Consider the following 15889-nt stretch of genomic DNA (forward strand, 5'->3'; position numbering starts at 1 on the left):
TGATCACGGCGAAATTAATGTACACATCGGTACCATATGAGAAGTGTCAACTCATTAAGCTGTGATCTACTGGAGACAGCTGGAGACATGCACGGAGAAACTGAAAAACTCAAAATTAGGTACTTTTAAACTCAATTTTGAGTTCTTTTTCATCTCCCTTTTCATGCGCTCTTTCTATTGTTGTCAGAGAGTGAAGAGAGAAACACCCCAACTTTTGCAGTTCCGTGCGTCAAGCCAAAACTGAGTTTCTAGCACAGTACTCAAATTTGAGTGAATACAACCTAGTCAAAATTTTGGTTGGGTGGGAAAAACTTAAAATTAGGTATTTTTTCACATGGAAGCAAGCGGGAACAACCCAACAAAAACATCGATTCCATCAACTCAAAATTGGCTTGACGCACGCAACCCCGAAGTTGGGTGGAAAGAACTCACTTTTGGGTAGTTTCGTCTCTCCGTGTGCGGTATCATTGAAAATACAGGGTGTTAGGTTCCTGAGCGCAAACTTTTTAAAGGGTGATAGAGGACCATAAATGGAGAAAAAAATTGTTCTACGCATATGGTCAAATCTCAACCGTTACGTAGTTATTGAACTCCCATGTTTATGACTCTTATTGCCTTACCTGGCAATAACTTGAAAATGGCCAAACTTATCGAAGTTTTTTTACCCTTATTCGAAAGATTATTGAATTTTCTAACAAATGGCATCTTTGAATCGATTGGTTTAGTTAAATAACTAAGTTTTCTAGAGCAAAATAGCTAAAAATAGAGTATTTTTATTGGTTTTTGTCAATTATCTTTGAAACATGCGTAAATAATTAAAATTCTTTCTTTGGCAAAGTTGTGGCCCCTTTTACACTCTACAATTCGTTCTTTGGCACCAAACTTCTATCTCTTATCGTTTTGTTGCAATTTCGATTTTACCATCGCATTTCAGATCATAAATTTGCAACTGTCATGGAAAGCACTTTTTTGCGCATTGTGCCGCACATTTAAATCAAAATAGCAAGAAAACGATAAGAGCTAGAAGTTTGGTGTCAAAGAACGAACTGTAGAGTGTGACAGGTACCACAACTTTGCCAAAGAAAGAATTTTAATTTATTACTCATGTTTCAAAGATAATTGACAAAAACCAATAAAAATACACTATTTTTAGCTATTTTGCTCTAGAAAACTTAGTTATTTAACTAAACCAATCGATTCAAAGATGCCATTTGTTAGAAAACTCAATAATCTTTCGAATAAGGGTAAAAAAACTGTTGGAGTTCAAGACGGAAACCGATCATAGTAGTCAAAGATTTAGCGAATAAGAAGATTTCATTACACTGTCATTCTGTTACTGTTACACACTGAATAAAGACGTTAAAACATTAAGTCCCACTGTTACTAATTAACACCATTAGGTTATGGGCCCAGAGTATCGCGAAGGACTAATGGCAAATACGTCGAATCCTGGAATTGAGCGTCTCGTCGGAAGAGAGAATTGGACGACATGGAAATTTGCCGTCCAAACCTATCTAGAGGTGGAAGACCTGTGGGAGGCTGTCGAACCGAAGAAAAAGGCTGACGGAACGCTGGAGGCAATCGATCCGGTTAAGGACAGAAAAGCAAGAGGAAGAATTATCCTATTTCTGGAACCTGAAAATTACTACCATGTCCGGGAAGCGGCTACAGCACGGGAAGTTTGGAAGAAGCTTTGCGACGCGTTTGAGGAAACTGGCCTAACACGGGAAGTCGGATTGCTGTACAAACTCATCAGGACCGATCTGGAAGGCTGCGGAACCATGGAGAATTACGCAAACCGGATGTTGTCGACCTGTCATCAACTTAACGAAATTGGATTCCCTATTCCTGACCGTTTTGTTGGAGTTCTGCTGTTGGCCGGGTTGCCAGAGAGATATCAACCGATGGTGATGGCATTGAAAAATTCAGGTACACCGATAACTGGAGACTCGATCAAGACAATCCTGTTGCAAGAAGAGACGGTACCAGGACCAGGTGAAAAGATTGCGCTGGTTGCCAAGGGCAGGAACAACGAAAAATTTTCCGGTAACCAGGGTAACAATCAAGCAAAGCCGAAGAAACATTTTCAAGCGAAAGGACCGAAATGTCGTAAGTGCAGCAAGTTCGGACACATTGCCAAGTTCTGTCCGGAGAATCAAGCGAATCGGAAGGCAGATGCATTTTGTACTGTTTTATCTACGTTCAATTCGATGGATCAAGACGACTGGTATTTGGATTCCGGAGCAACGCGGCACATGACGAAAAGTTTGGATTTGCTGGAAGATGTGAAGGATGCGCGAGGGACGGTTGTAGCTGCCAACAAGGGATCAATGCAAATTGAAGCTTGCGGAACGGCCAACCTCTATCCAGCGTGCTGTAAAGAGGAGAAGCAGATTCCGGTACGTGATGTCCAGTATATACCAGGGCTATCAACGAACCTTCTTTCGGTAGTCCAAATTGTGAAGCGAGGATACAGCGTCTTGTTTGACTCGAGTGGCTGTAAGGTGATGAATGCGGATGGAGGCTTGGTGGCAACAGGCGTCATCGAAAACGATTTATTCAAGCTGGATCAGTTGAAGCCCACCGGATCGGCTATGTTGAGCTCGTGTGAAGCGTCCATTGAAGTTTGGCACAAACGTTTGGGACACCTGAACATTAGCAGCGTCAAGAAGTTGTCAAATGGTCTGGTGAATGGCGTTCAAGTAAATGCAAGAAATGATCGTGATTGCCGTATTTGTCCAATGGGAAAACAAGCTCGCATCCCTTTCAGCAAGAATGGCTCGAGGGCACAGGAACTACTCGAAGTTGTGCACTCTGATATATCTGGACCAATGGAGGAAGCATCTTTTGGCGGAAGTCGTTACTACGTGTCGTTTATTGATGACAAATCTCGAAGAATATTCGTGTATTTCTTGAAATCCAAATCTGGCGAGGAAGTGTTGAACTGCTTCAAGGAATTTCATGCGCAGGTAGAACGTCAAACTGGCCTGAAGTTGAAAACCTTACGCACGGACAACGGAAAAGAATATATGAACAGTTGTTTCCAAGAGTATTTGAAGAGAACGGGTATCAAGCATCAAACGACGAATGATTACACGCCGGAACAGAATGGACTGGCGGAAAGAGCGAACAGGACAATCGTTGAAAGAGCTCGGTGTATGCTGTTTGAAGCGAAGCTGTCGAAATCATTTTGGGCAGAAGCGGTGGCTACGGCGGTATATTTGATAAACCGCTCTCCGACTCGAGGTCACGATTTGACACCGGACGAAGTTTGGAGTGGACGTAAACCGAACCTGTCACACGTACGTATTTTCGGGACGAAGGCGATGGTGCAAGTACCGAAACAAAAGCGGAGAAAATGGGACCCAAAGGCAAAGGAATGTATACTTACCGGATTTGAGGAGGAGACAAAAGGTTATCGACTGTATGATCCAACTTCGAAGATTTTCCTGAAGAGCAGGGAAGTACAATTCTTGGACGAGATGACGGACTCGTGTTTGGTTCCAGTCAAGAAACGGTCAACTGTGCAACTGGAGTTTGATGAGCAGCCCGAACCAATAGGAATTCAACCCGTTTCAGGAGAAAGAGATGATTCCGACACAGATGAAGATGAGTTTGAAGATAGCTTGTTCAACATTCCGACTGACACAAATGTGACCGTGCTCCCTTCGCGACAAACTTCAAATCCACCTTGGTCACAGGTGTTGAGGCGCAGCGGACGGGAGCACGCCTTACCGGGCAAGTATAAGGATTTTTCTGTCAATTGCAAAGGTCTTCCCGTATCAAATTCTCCACAGGCATCGGAAAGGTGTTCGAGCGATTTTGAGGGATTCGATGATGATGTTCCAGAACGCGGCCTGGATTCCGGATTCAGTGGTGTTGCTACTGATGACGATCGCAGATGTCTGGCAATGGAACCGAAAACGTTTGGAGAAGCTATATCATCTTCAAATGCAGACGAATGGAGAAAAGCCATGGAGGACGAGTTCAATTCGATTCAAGCAAATGAAACATGGACGCTTGTGGATCTACCCCCCGGTCGAAAGGCAGTTGGCTGTAAGTGGGTGTTTAAACTCAAGCACGGAGCTGATGGTCAAATTGTTCGTTTTAAAGCGCGACTGGTCGCTCAAGGATATAGTCAACAATATGGAAGCGACTACGATGAAGTTTTTGCGCCGGTTGTGCGGCAGACAACATTCCGAACCTTGATGGCAGTAGCAGCAAAACAGCGGATGATCGTTAAGCAATATGATGTTAAAACTGCCTTCCTCAACGGTGACCTTCAGGAGGAGATATATATGCGTCAACCGCCTGGGTATGTGTCGAAGGGCAACGAACGGAAGGTGTGCAAGCTAAAGAAGAGTCTGTATGGCTTGAAGCAAGCGGCCAGGTCATGGAATCGGAAACTAAACGATGAGCTGGTTCGGAACGGATTTGAATGCTGTCGATCGGATCCATGCTTATACAGGAAACAGTTCAATGGACGTTGGTGTTACGTTTTGGTTTACGTAGACGACCTGATCGTGGCAAGTGAAGATCCTCGGATAATTGAACAACTTGCGGAATCATTAGGCAGATGTTTCGAGCTTAGCAGCCTAGGAGATATTCACTTTTACTTGGGAATGGAGGTGGAGAAAGACAAAGCTGGAGATTTTCTTTTGAGTCAACGGAAATACATTGGCGAGATTTTGAAGACTACTGGTTTGCAAGACGCGAAGCCCTCCAGCATTCCATTGGATCCAGGATACGTGAAAAAAGAAGATGATGGAAACAAACTACCGGACAATATCGAATACCAAAAACTAATTGGAAAACTACTCTACGTTGCAGTCAATACAAGGCCTGATATATCCACTGCGGTTTCGTTACTGAGTAGGAAAACAAGCAATCCATCGCAGGCTGATTGGACCGAGCTGAAACGAGTTGTGCGCTACCTCAAAGGAACTAAGGACTTCAAACTACGATTGAGCAGAAATGGTGGACCGAATGCTATTGTAGGATATTCAGATGCGGATTGGGCGGAAAACAGGCAGGATCGCAAGTCAAATAGCGGCTTCATATTCAAGATAAATGGTGGTACAGTCAGCTGGGCATGCCGGAAGCAATCTTGTGTATCATTATCGACTGCTGAGGCTGAGTTCATCGCACTTTCAGAAGCTGTACAAGAAGCAATCTGGCTGAAATCACTTTTGAAGGATCTGAATGAGAAGCAGGAAGTTACCATACATGAAGATAATCAAAGTTGCTTAAAGATGTTGATCAACGAGAAATTCAGCAATAGAACAAAACATGTGGCTACAAGGTTACATTTCACGCGAGACCAAATCCAGAAAGGTGAGATAAACTGCATCTACTGTCCGACTGAGAACATGGTTGCAGATCTATTGACGAAACCATTGGCAAGGATGAGAATGAGGAAGTTAGCAGAAATGGCCGGACTGACCGCTACCGTCTAGGAGGAGTGTTGGAGTTCAAGACGGAAACCGATCATAGTAGTCAAAGATTTAGCGAATAAGAAGATTTCATTACACTGTCATTCTGTTACTGTTACACACTGAATAAAGACGTTAAAACATTAAGTCCCACTGTTACTAATTAACACCATTAAAAACTTCGATAAGTTTGACCATTTTCAAGTTATTGCCAGTTAAGGCAATAAGAGTCATAAACATGGGAAGTTCAATAACTACGTAACGGTTGAGATTTGACCATATGCGTAGAACAATTTTTTCTCCATTTGTGGTCCTCTATCACCCTTTAAAAAGTTTGCACTCAGGAACCTAACACCCTGTATATGCGTACACACTAAGAAAAAGTTGTTCAGAAATGAGTAAGAACCACACAAATCTGAGCTAAAAGGGGACAACACAAAAATGATAAAATTGCATTTCCAGCCCTAGCGCTGAGGTCTATTTAAGCCGTATAATTTTCTTGGCATTATCAAGGTTATTATTCGGCTTAAGCTGATTAGATTTTCACACCTATGGTAACATAGTGCAGGAAATACACCTACCGGCGTAGGTGCCAGGTTTCGAGATGAGTTTAAGAAGTAGGCGTTAAGTTGACCAGGCGGAATGAAATACACGCAAAACAAGAAAAGCTACCAAAAATTGAGATATGCCTTTTCTACCAATTTATGTATTAAAAACGTACAGAAAATGTGATAAATCATAATCCATTCGTTGTATTAAGATGCGCTACACGGTTTCATAGCTTCCATACCACTACACACAAACACCTCCATTCAAACCCGAGAAGTTGAACCGGGTTGCGTCTAAAAATAACTTTCGCTTCGCTGCTGAGCTTCGCGTCCTATTGTCTACATGGAATTTTCCACATGCAAACAGCAACCTGCTGGATGCGGGCTTTTCAGTGCACAATGGGTCTAGAGTCGTATTTACGAAGACAAAAATGTTTCTGCCATTTCTTTTTGTTTTCATTATTGTGAAATGATTACGGTCAATCAACTGTGGCTTATCCAAAAATCTGCTGATTAATTATTCTCTATACAATATCAGAATGTTTTACAAAGTTATAGCAAATTTACAGAAATAAAACATTCGATTGATTTGATTGATTTGTCTTTATTAAAGAGACTTTCAGCCCTTGGATAAAACATTCGAATCATTAGAACTTTTCGAAAAGTTTTCAATAAATTACAACTTTCTTGCCTTTGGTCATATTTTAGTCGAGTCCAACGATACACGAAGACCATAATACATTAGTCACAAACTTTCAAAATTTAATTTAATTCGGTTCGCTTAGTCCTAAGGTACAGTAATTTGATAAACGGAAGTCAAAAACTAGATATAGATAGAAGGGCTCTAATTTCGTGTAAAGTTGAATAATCAATCAAGCCCAAATTTGCACCAATTAAATCAAACTCGTTGAGGAACAAGTAATCAAAATTTGAATAGTTTTGGTGGATTTTATAAAAGGAAACAACTTGCTAAAAATGTTTTAGGCAATTTATCAAACTTAGCATGCTTTTGTATATACCACTAGGCGGTCTAGAGGTCAAGCAAATTTTAAATTTAATATATCCCAGAATTCTGGTCACTTACAAAGTTGGTGTCTTTGACAATGTTGTTTGGTAGGTCAAGGGCTTACAGTTAATGGTCCACTGGTTTCGAAATTTTGCCACAAGGAAGCGCAAGTTACACATTTGCAAAATTATGGAAATTACTGTTTTTTTTCGTAAAGTAATCAAAAAGCTGTAATTTAGTTTTCTTTGAACATATTTAAGTCAAGTCAAAGGTTTTTCAAAGAGCTATATATTAGTCATAAATGTGCAAAATTTCATTTCATTCGGTTCACTTAATCCAGAGATATAGCAGTTTAACGAAGAACACTCAAATATGAAACATTTTACTAGAGTCGCTCCAACTTCATGTAAAATTATCCAATCGAGCTCAAATTTGTACCGTTTATAGCTAATTAGTTGTGCAACTAGCAGATAAAATTTGAGAATATTCCTTACACATTATAGAAAGTTACAGGTTGCTGAATATATTCGAGATAATAAGTAAAAGATACATGCTTCTTCTAATTTGCAACTAGCGCCGTCTACTGGCAGAATCCTGAACCAATCAGCTAATCAACTAAAACGCCTTAATAAACCAAACAACATTGCCGAAGAAACCAACTTTCTAAGTAATCAGAGTTCTGAGATAAATGGAATATAATAACACTAGTTAACAGCATTTTTGAACTCGGTAAGCTGATGATCATTTTTGGTACAGAATCATGCCCTGAGTTCGAAAACGCGAAAGAAAAAAATTACAGTAGAGCGGAAATTTTTTCGACTTTCCATACAAGGTTGAAGATTTGAAATCGATTTTTGTTCTATTTTTAAGCAAAGTCGCTCACTTCAAACATCTCATTCTCCGTAATCAATGCTCCGATTGATCTGAAATTTTTACTGTAACTCGCCCACATATGATATGTCAAATAAACGTCGAGAGAGAATTTTTAAGTTGGTTTTTTCTCATTGAAAAAAATACATTTCTTCAAAAATTTTTGGGAATTTTGCTAAAATTTAAGAAGTTTGTCCCTAAAACTCGCCAATATCTTGAATTTCATCAATCTGACGCAAACCCTGTATTCAGATGATCGAATGGTATTGTATTTAGCTTTTAATTTATGGAAAAATATTTAAAATTGGTTGAACAAAACGCAATATATTTGTATTTTAGTAAATTATATATTGTGAAAAATTGCAAAACTCAATATTGTGCTAAAACACAAAAACTGTTCTACTTAAAAATTTTTGAAGGTCGGTTTCGAAATCAGCACTAAATTGTGCTTCAAAAATTTTGGTCGTTGACAGAAGTTCACGACTTTCGTTTTATTTTGTAAACTTGTGTAATTAATTTATCGTCAGCGCTACCTAGTGGTGGAATTTTGAATCAAACGGCCCATCATCAGTAAAACCTTGGCTGGCCTAACAACTTTGCCAAGTATACCGAATATTTAAGTAATCATGGTGCTAAGATGTACGGTATGGAAATTTCGCCAGTGCTACGTCTTGCTGTCTGTGATATCTGTCATACCAGAGACAAACAGACGTAACACTGATGAAATGTTTACACCAAATATCTCATCATCCTGATTACTTAGAGAGTTGGTGTCTTCGGCAATATTATTTGGCTGGTCAAGAACTAACAAATGATGGGCCGTTTGATTCAAAATTCCACCACAAGGCAGCGCTAGTGAGCAAACAAATATTATATTCCATATATCTCAGGACTCAGATCACTTAGAAAGTTGATGTCTTCGGCGATGTTGTTAGGTTGGTTACGGCCGCTCAGTTGATTAGCTGATTGGTTCAAGGTTCGGTCAGTAGGCGGCGCTAGTTACGAATTAATTGAAGCATGCAACTTTTATTTATTATTTCAAATATATTCAGCAAGCTGTAACTTTTTCAATAATACACCAAATATTCTCAAATTTTTCCTGCCAGTTGCACAACTAGTAAGCTATAAACGGTACAAATTTGGGCTCGATTGGATAACTTTACATAAAATTGGAGCAACTCTAATAAAGTAGTTCATATTTGAGTGTTCTTCGTTTAATTGCTATATCTCTGGATCAAGTGAACCGAATGAAATGCGACATTGCACAATTATGACTAATACATAGCTCTTTGAAAAACCTTTGACTTGACTAAGACACGTTCAAAGAAAACAAACTTACAGCTTGTTGATTACGTCACGAAAAAATATCAATCATTTGAATGATTTTGCAAATGTGTAACTAGCGCCGCTTAGTGGACCATTAACTGTAAGCCCTTGACTCACTTAACAACGTTGTCGAAGACACCAACTTTCTAAGTGGTGAGAGTCCTGAGATATATGAAATTTAGAATATGCCGTTTATTGGTGAAATTTCTAACTAAACGATCCATCACCATCCATCATGGCATCGCAAATAAAATTATTAGAAAGCAGATTTTTGAATCAGTTTAACCAGACGAACCACCCTAACATAACAATAATAGGGAATAGGGTCAACAATTGAAAATAAACTTTCTAAAACACAATATGTGTCTAAAAACTTAAAGCTGAAGCTTAAACAGTTTTGTCTTCGCAAATACGGCTCTGGACCCATTGTGCAGTGTGGCGGCTGAATCACTTCCATCACCAAGCCACGTTTGTGTTGATCATGATGGCTTTCAGCCTCTTGTCTATTCACGTGCAGTTATAGCCGTGCTGGTTAGAGCGCAGGATACCGTGTATCACCATGATAGTGTCTCGGTTCGATTCCCGCCGCCGCCCGTATTTCTTTTTAAACATGTATTGGTATTTGATGCCGCCGCTGCTGCCCCTGCTGCCATGATCAGTCTAAAAATAGAACTAATCATGAGAAACCAGTGCGACAGAGCACACGCACACACGCGAAATTTTCCTTTTCCAGATTTTAGGAAGCCAATACAATTTTTGGTATACTGCCACCTACCAATTTTTGTATTTGCAAGGCCCTAATACAATATTTGTATATGTTTCATACCCAATTGTATTAGAATCTGCCAATCTCAGGTTGCGTGTAGGTACTCACACTCATAGATGAACAGACATAGTAGTACCAGCGGCGTCATGGTCGCGATTTTTCCGCAGTCAAGTTCGCAGATTGTGAAGAATCCTCGGTATCCAATCACGTAATTTATTTTTGGTCCTTTACTGTCAGATCGGTGTAACACGCTAAATGTAATTTACACGAAATGCAATTTACATGGAAAAAACACACGGTAATGAATATTATTGGGGACCGGACTAGACAAACAAAATTTAATGGTTTTCTTTGGAACCTCGAGGTCTTGAAATTAGTCTATGGTAGTACTCTCATTTGCAATCATTACACGCGTTAATGGTCATTTTAAAAATAAATTTGGACTGCGCCATGGTGGGGCTGCTGTGCCTACACCACCTTTCACTTTTGGAGAGAAATGAACGCAACACCGATTAGTGTTTACATAAAATGACTCAATCGTGAACATTCATTCATGTTTAATGAATTAATGACGTCACAGAGGAGTTGTCACCTGCTTAATTGTTACATCGAACCGAGGGATACTACACCAGCAAATTTCTTCTTAGTAATGTGTCTGTTAGTATGGAAGAAACATCAAATTCACGCTCCAGTCGACTTTGTTGATTTCATTTTGGTCCCATATGAACTGTGCAAAATTTCAGTGCAATCGGTGAAACTATGATTTAGTGCAAGTGGTTCAAATTTTTCATAGGATTTACTATGAGAAAAGTTACACTTTCAGATAAAAAATCCCAGAGGTCGCCCCCTGTCTCCTTAATTCAAATCGATCAACGCTTCTTGTAGAAAAATCATTTATGAAACTTTCCTTCGAAGACAGCAAAACGATTGGATGCTTGTGGAAAAAGTTATTGCTTCATTACCGATATGGATCACGGACGGCTTTTTGTTTTGTTTTATTAGCAGCATTGTAGATGCTGTCTTGGTTGCTGCTGTTCCTGAAGGTGGTGATGCCTCCCGCCACCGCATGCAACAACGATAAGGGCAGTGCTGCTGATAAAACAAAACAAAAAGCCGTTCATTGGATCACTTAACGGTAATAAACCAATAACTTTTTCCACCAGCATTCAATCGTTTTGCAGTCTTCGAAGGAAAGCTTCATAAATGATTTTTCTACAAGAAGCGTTATTCGATTTGTATTAAGGAGACAAGGGGTGACCTCTGGGCAAGGGGCGGATCGCTTTTTGAATATGCATTCAATTTGCATCTAATGTATTTATGTAAATGCATTTCATAAAACTTCCATCAACTTAGCATTGACATATATGCGAATGTCAAACCACAGCTACTGAAGAAAAAAGTGTTGATTTGTTTTGTGTTGATTCCTTTCAAAAGTTAATTGTTTTGGAAATGACAACTTGGACAGAAACTTTGTAATAATTACAATTATTGTAAGTAATGCAGGAAACTCTATCTTAAATAAATGATCAATAAAGTCGAGAAACTTAATGCAAATTAATTGCAGAAACAATTCTGGAATCGGATGGATACGACCGTTAGACTAGTAAACCCCCATAAGTGAAAAATATACTAGACCTTAAGGATCTAACTGCGTCCAGCTGGCTGGGAAAGCTCACCTTGGACGATGTAAATGCCATTAAGTTAGAATGGAGAACAATGAAAATAGAAATATAAGTGAAATATTATAATGTGTTTAAATTCAAGTTGTTTGATTGAAAAAATAATTAAATCTTAAAGCTTAAATGGCGAGTATTTTTTCTCTACTCTAAGAAATGGGGGAATAATCTGCTTTACGGAAACCTTAATTGTCCAGGGCCAGATAATATGGGGTTGTGTGTTGTGGGACCGTCTTCTACAGTCAAAGTAGAAGCAGAAGACAGTACATTCCACATCACTAATCACATTCCCAATGCCGCCAAGCCCTACCTCTGTCCGGGACCACCAAGAATTTGGTGGCAATCAGTGAATTGTGTCAGTATTCAAGTTATTAACGAATAGCTGATAATTAATTATTAGCGCTAGTTGAGGTTGACAAAGTTGGTTGTTGGACAATGACAACTTTCAAGTATTGTTGCAAGTCATGGGTTGCTTGTTTTCTGAATGAATTAATGAATGCATGAAAATGCATTTGAATGCAGCACATTTTTTCCATACATCTAATGTTCCAAGAGTGATCCACCCCTTGCCTCTGGGGTTTTTTGTTTAAAAGTGTAACATTTTCCATAGTAAATCTTATGCAAACTTTAAACTGCTTGCGCTAAATTAAAGTTTCAACGATCGCGCTGAAATTTTGCACAGTTCATATGAGACCTAAATGGGATCTAAAAAGTTGACTGGAGCCCGGATTTTTTTTTTCCACACAAGCGTGTCCCTTACTAATGTCTGTTTTTCTATGCATGCTGCGTGCTGAAAGCAAGAGCTAACATTGTATAAGTCCGGAACAAATCCCATTTTCTTCTATTGTCACAGATGCTCGTTGATTCGTCCAAGAGGGACGATATAAAATAAATGTATTTCTAAAAAAAAAAATATTCAAACAATTAGGCAAAATCGATAAACTCATCCGATTTGTTAAGAAATTTTCTGGGTGACTCTAGTTTCACCTTAGAGGTTCAATTTTTTTTTGAATATTCGATTTGTATCCCCCTCAAAATGTTGAACATAAGACATAAGAGCAAATCGAAATTTGTGTCAGCCTAATTTCCCTTTTATTTTCTATAGGTCAATGTTTTCCTCCGTGGTACTTACTATCACGAGTCACCACTTGAGACGAGACTTACCAGCTTGATAAGTGTGTGGATGATTGGGAATGATACTTGTTTGGGACGCTCACAAACTATTTGGATCGCTCTCGGACTATGTTATAACGTGGAACTGAAAACGACCGCCGCACTCGTTCAGTTGAAAAAAAAAGTAACTATAACTGAACTACATTGGAACTAAGGTCGTAGACCTTCTCCGTGGGCCCCGTGCATGCTAAGAAAATGTTACTCATCGGTTGGATTGAATTTACTCATTGAATCGTTTCGTGCATGAAAACGCTTTTTTCCGGTACGTTACATGGGGTCTGAGGGGGTTTAAGGGGGATTTCAGAGGCATTTCAGGAAGTTTTTGAGGGTATTCGGCGATGTTCAAGGGTTTCGTATGGTTTCAGATCCGTAACATGGGGTCTAACAGGGTTTCCGAGCGTTCAGTGGGTTTCGCCATGAAACGCCCTTATAAACCCACCTGAAACTTCCGAGAACCGCTGAAACCCCCTGAATTCGCTTCAAATACCATGTAATCACCATGTGGCAGCACTGTTGGTCACAATACCATGACGGCCGAAACAATCATTGACAGCTTTGTCAGGATGACAGAGCATGAGTGACGGATGAGAAGACAGTTGTGTCGATCAGATGTCATGCAGTAAAATATCCATTGTCATAGTGAAACTCGTTAAAGTTAGACAAACCCATAAGGTGAATATTGGAACTATTTCTTTTTTACTCAGCTAAATTTGTTACCAATCTAAAATTAGTTGTTCCTTATCTACAGTGTTAGTGATTCATGTAAAATTGTAAGTTACCTGTTTCTAATACTATAACTTAACCTAATTAGAAAGTTCACATGCAGGAATCACAGAAAACGATAAGAGTACGGGAGAATTGACCTCTCCGCACTTGCAGACCGATTAATGTAAGTAAACTTAATCTAATGAATTGCACCTAAACTAATCCGTAAATAAATTTGCAGCAAAAGCTACGTTATAGCAGAACAGAACTGTTGCAATTCGCTCAAAGAAAATCGACCTCGAAAAGGACGTCATGTGACTACAAGCCTACCCCTGAAACACATCTGAAACCTCCGTGAAACGCCTACGAACGCCCCTAAAAGCCCACCTGAAACATCCTAGCAAACATTTAACTTTCAATAAAGCTATATTGTTTGAAGTTTCTGTCAGATAATCAAAAAAGCCTTCCAAATCCGATCATAGAACACTTTTACATTTGATGATGATTAACCTTGGCTTGTTAGGGGAATATCTGTAAATAAAAAGAAAATCGCGTTAAGTACTGTTCCTTTGAATTCCACTAAGAATTTGCATCCTTTGACAGATACGTATTTCGACCTCAACTGTAAGGTCGTTTTTAGTCTTGTACTGTAGTCGAGTCAAGTACAAGACACTGACGACCTTACAGTTGAGGTTGAAATACGTATCTGTCAAAGGATGCAAATTCTTAGTGGAATTCAAAGGAACAGTACTTAACGCGATTTTCTTTTTATTTTCTTTTACATTTTATTTTCTGAGGATTTGCAAAAAAAATATATAAAAAAAAGTAGCATTTCCTGAAATTTCTAGAAAGACATGATATTGAATGTTATTTACGATATGTATTGTATTTCCAATTTAGAACTGCAAGCAAAATGGAAATGATGAAAATTTGTGGTAAAAGATCTTTGTACGTTGTGATATTTTTAAAAGATCTCAGTAAATGTGGTAATAGCAGATAGTTTAGAAGACAATACAATCAATGGAAATCAGAGATTTAGCGATATTGCAAAGCATCAAATTTGGTTTAAAAAAGTCAAACTTAGGTGGACGAAAACTTATTTTGCCAGCTTCATGGAGACGATAGCACCGACAAGTTTGGGAAACTCTGTTTAACCGAAGGTACAATAGGGGCCATCCATAAACCACGTGGCCATGTTGGGGGGGGGGGGGGGGGTGGTGAGGGCAAAGCCATACAATTTTTTTTTTTGTATGAACAAAAATATACGCGGGGGGATTTGGAATCTCCAAAAAAAAATGACCACGTGGTTTATGGACAGCCCCATTAGAAGAAATCGGAAGGGTCTTTTACCGAAACCTCTAATTTAATTTATTTCCGCACCTTCTAGAAACGTTCCTTTGGATGAGAAGAACAATCTGTGAAAGATTCCGCTCAATCGTTTAAAACTGAGCTGGCGCAAATGAGTTGAAGGTTTGTATGGGATTTTCAGTCCAAATATATTGGAAATTGGATGACCTACAGTCTCTCACTCAGCACGCCGGTTCAGAGAGTTCGATTTGGCTCAGAATTGAAAGAATGGTAGTTGATACCCTAAGGAACAACCTTGTAGAAGACCATATCATGATAAAACTTGATTTAGTTGCGGTTTCAGCTAACGATAGCAGGATGAGGACATCTTCCCCCGCTTACTCTCGGTTGTTACATGCAGCACGTGTTTGTCGATCGAAGCTTGCACGCAACAACATAGGCGGCTCTGTATTTTTTCATTGTTTCGATACCCGCCCACGTACGTGTGAAATTGAAATGACGGACAACATAGTAAGTTTCGAACAGCAAACACGTGCTGCATGTAACAACCGAGAGTAAACAGGGGAAGATATCCTCATCCTGCTTTCGTTAGCTGAAACCGCAACTAAATTAAGTATCATCATTATATGGTCTTCAACAAAGTTGTTTCTAGGATATCAACTACATTTTTTTCAATTTTGAGCCAAATCAAACTCTTTCAAAGACGGTGGGTCATCCAATTTCCCATATATCTGTACTGCCGTTATAAGCATAGTTGTCCCATGTTACTTTTTGACGATTTTGACTTTCTTGCACCAGGCGCTCTATTTATACGTATATTTTCATATAACATCAAAAAATAACAAACTTTGTTCGAAGACTCAATGAAAAGCATGTCAAGTCAAATTGTCCCACCGTTGAATTTCTACGCATGTCTGTCCCACAACTGAAATTCTACGCATAACGGTCCTGTCTGCGAACAACATCATATATTGCTACGGATGCAGCCAACGGCTGGATATGCTCGCTACATTCAGGTACTCCACGGGCCGAATTGCGCTACTGTTGCTGTTGCGGTCGTTCACATCTACGTGGACATC

General features: G+C 39.3%; 1 protein-coding gene across 1 annotated transcript in view; it reads left to right on the forward strand.

The window, feature by feature from the left end:
• Window positions 1–15889, forward strand: part of LOC109412976 (octopamine receptor Oamb-like) — an 841374-nt gene that overhangs the window by 698495 nt on the left and 126990 nt on the right. The window lies entirely within an intron of this gene.

Source organism: Aedes albopictus, chromosome 1 (genome assembly GCF_035046485.1).
Source record: "Aedes albopictus strain Foshan chromosome 1, AalbF5, whole genome shotgun sequence".
NCBI classification, from domain to species: domain Eukaryota; kingdom Metazoa; phylum Arthropoda; class Insecta; order Diptera; family Culicidae; genus Aedes; species Aedes albopictus.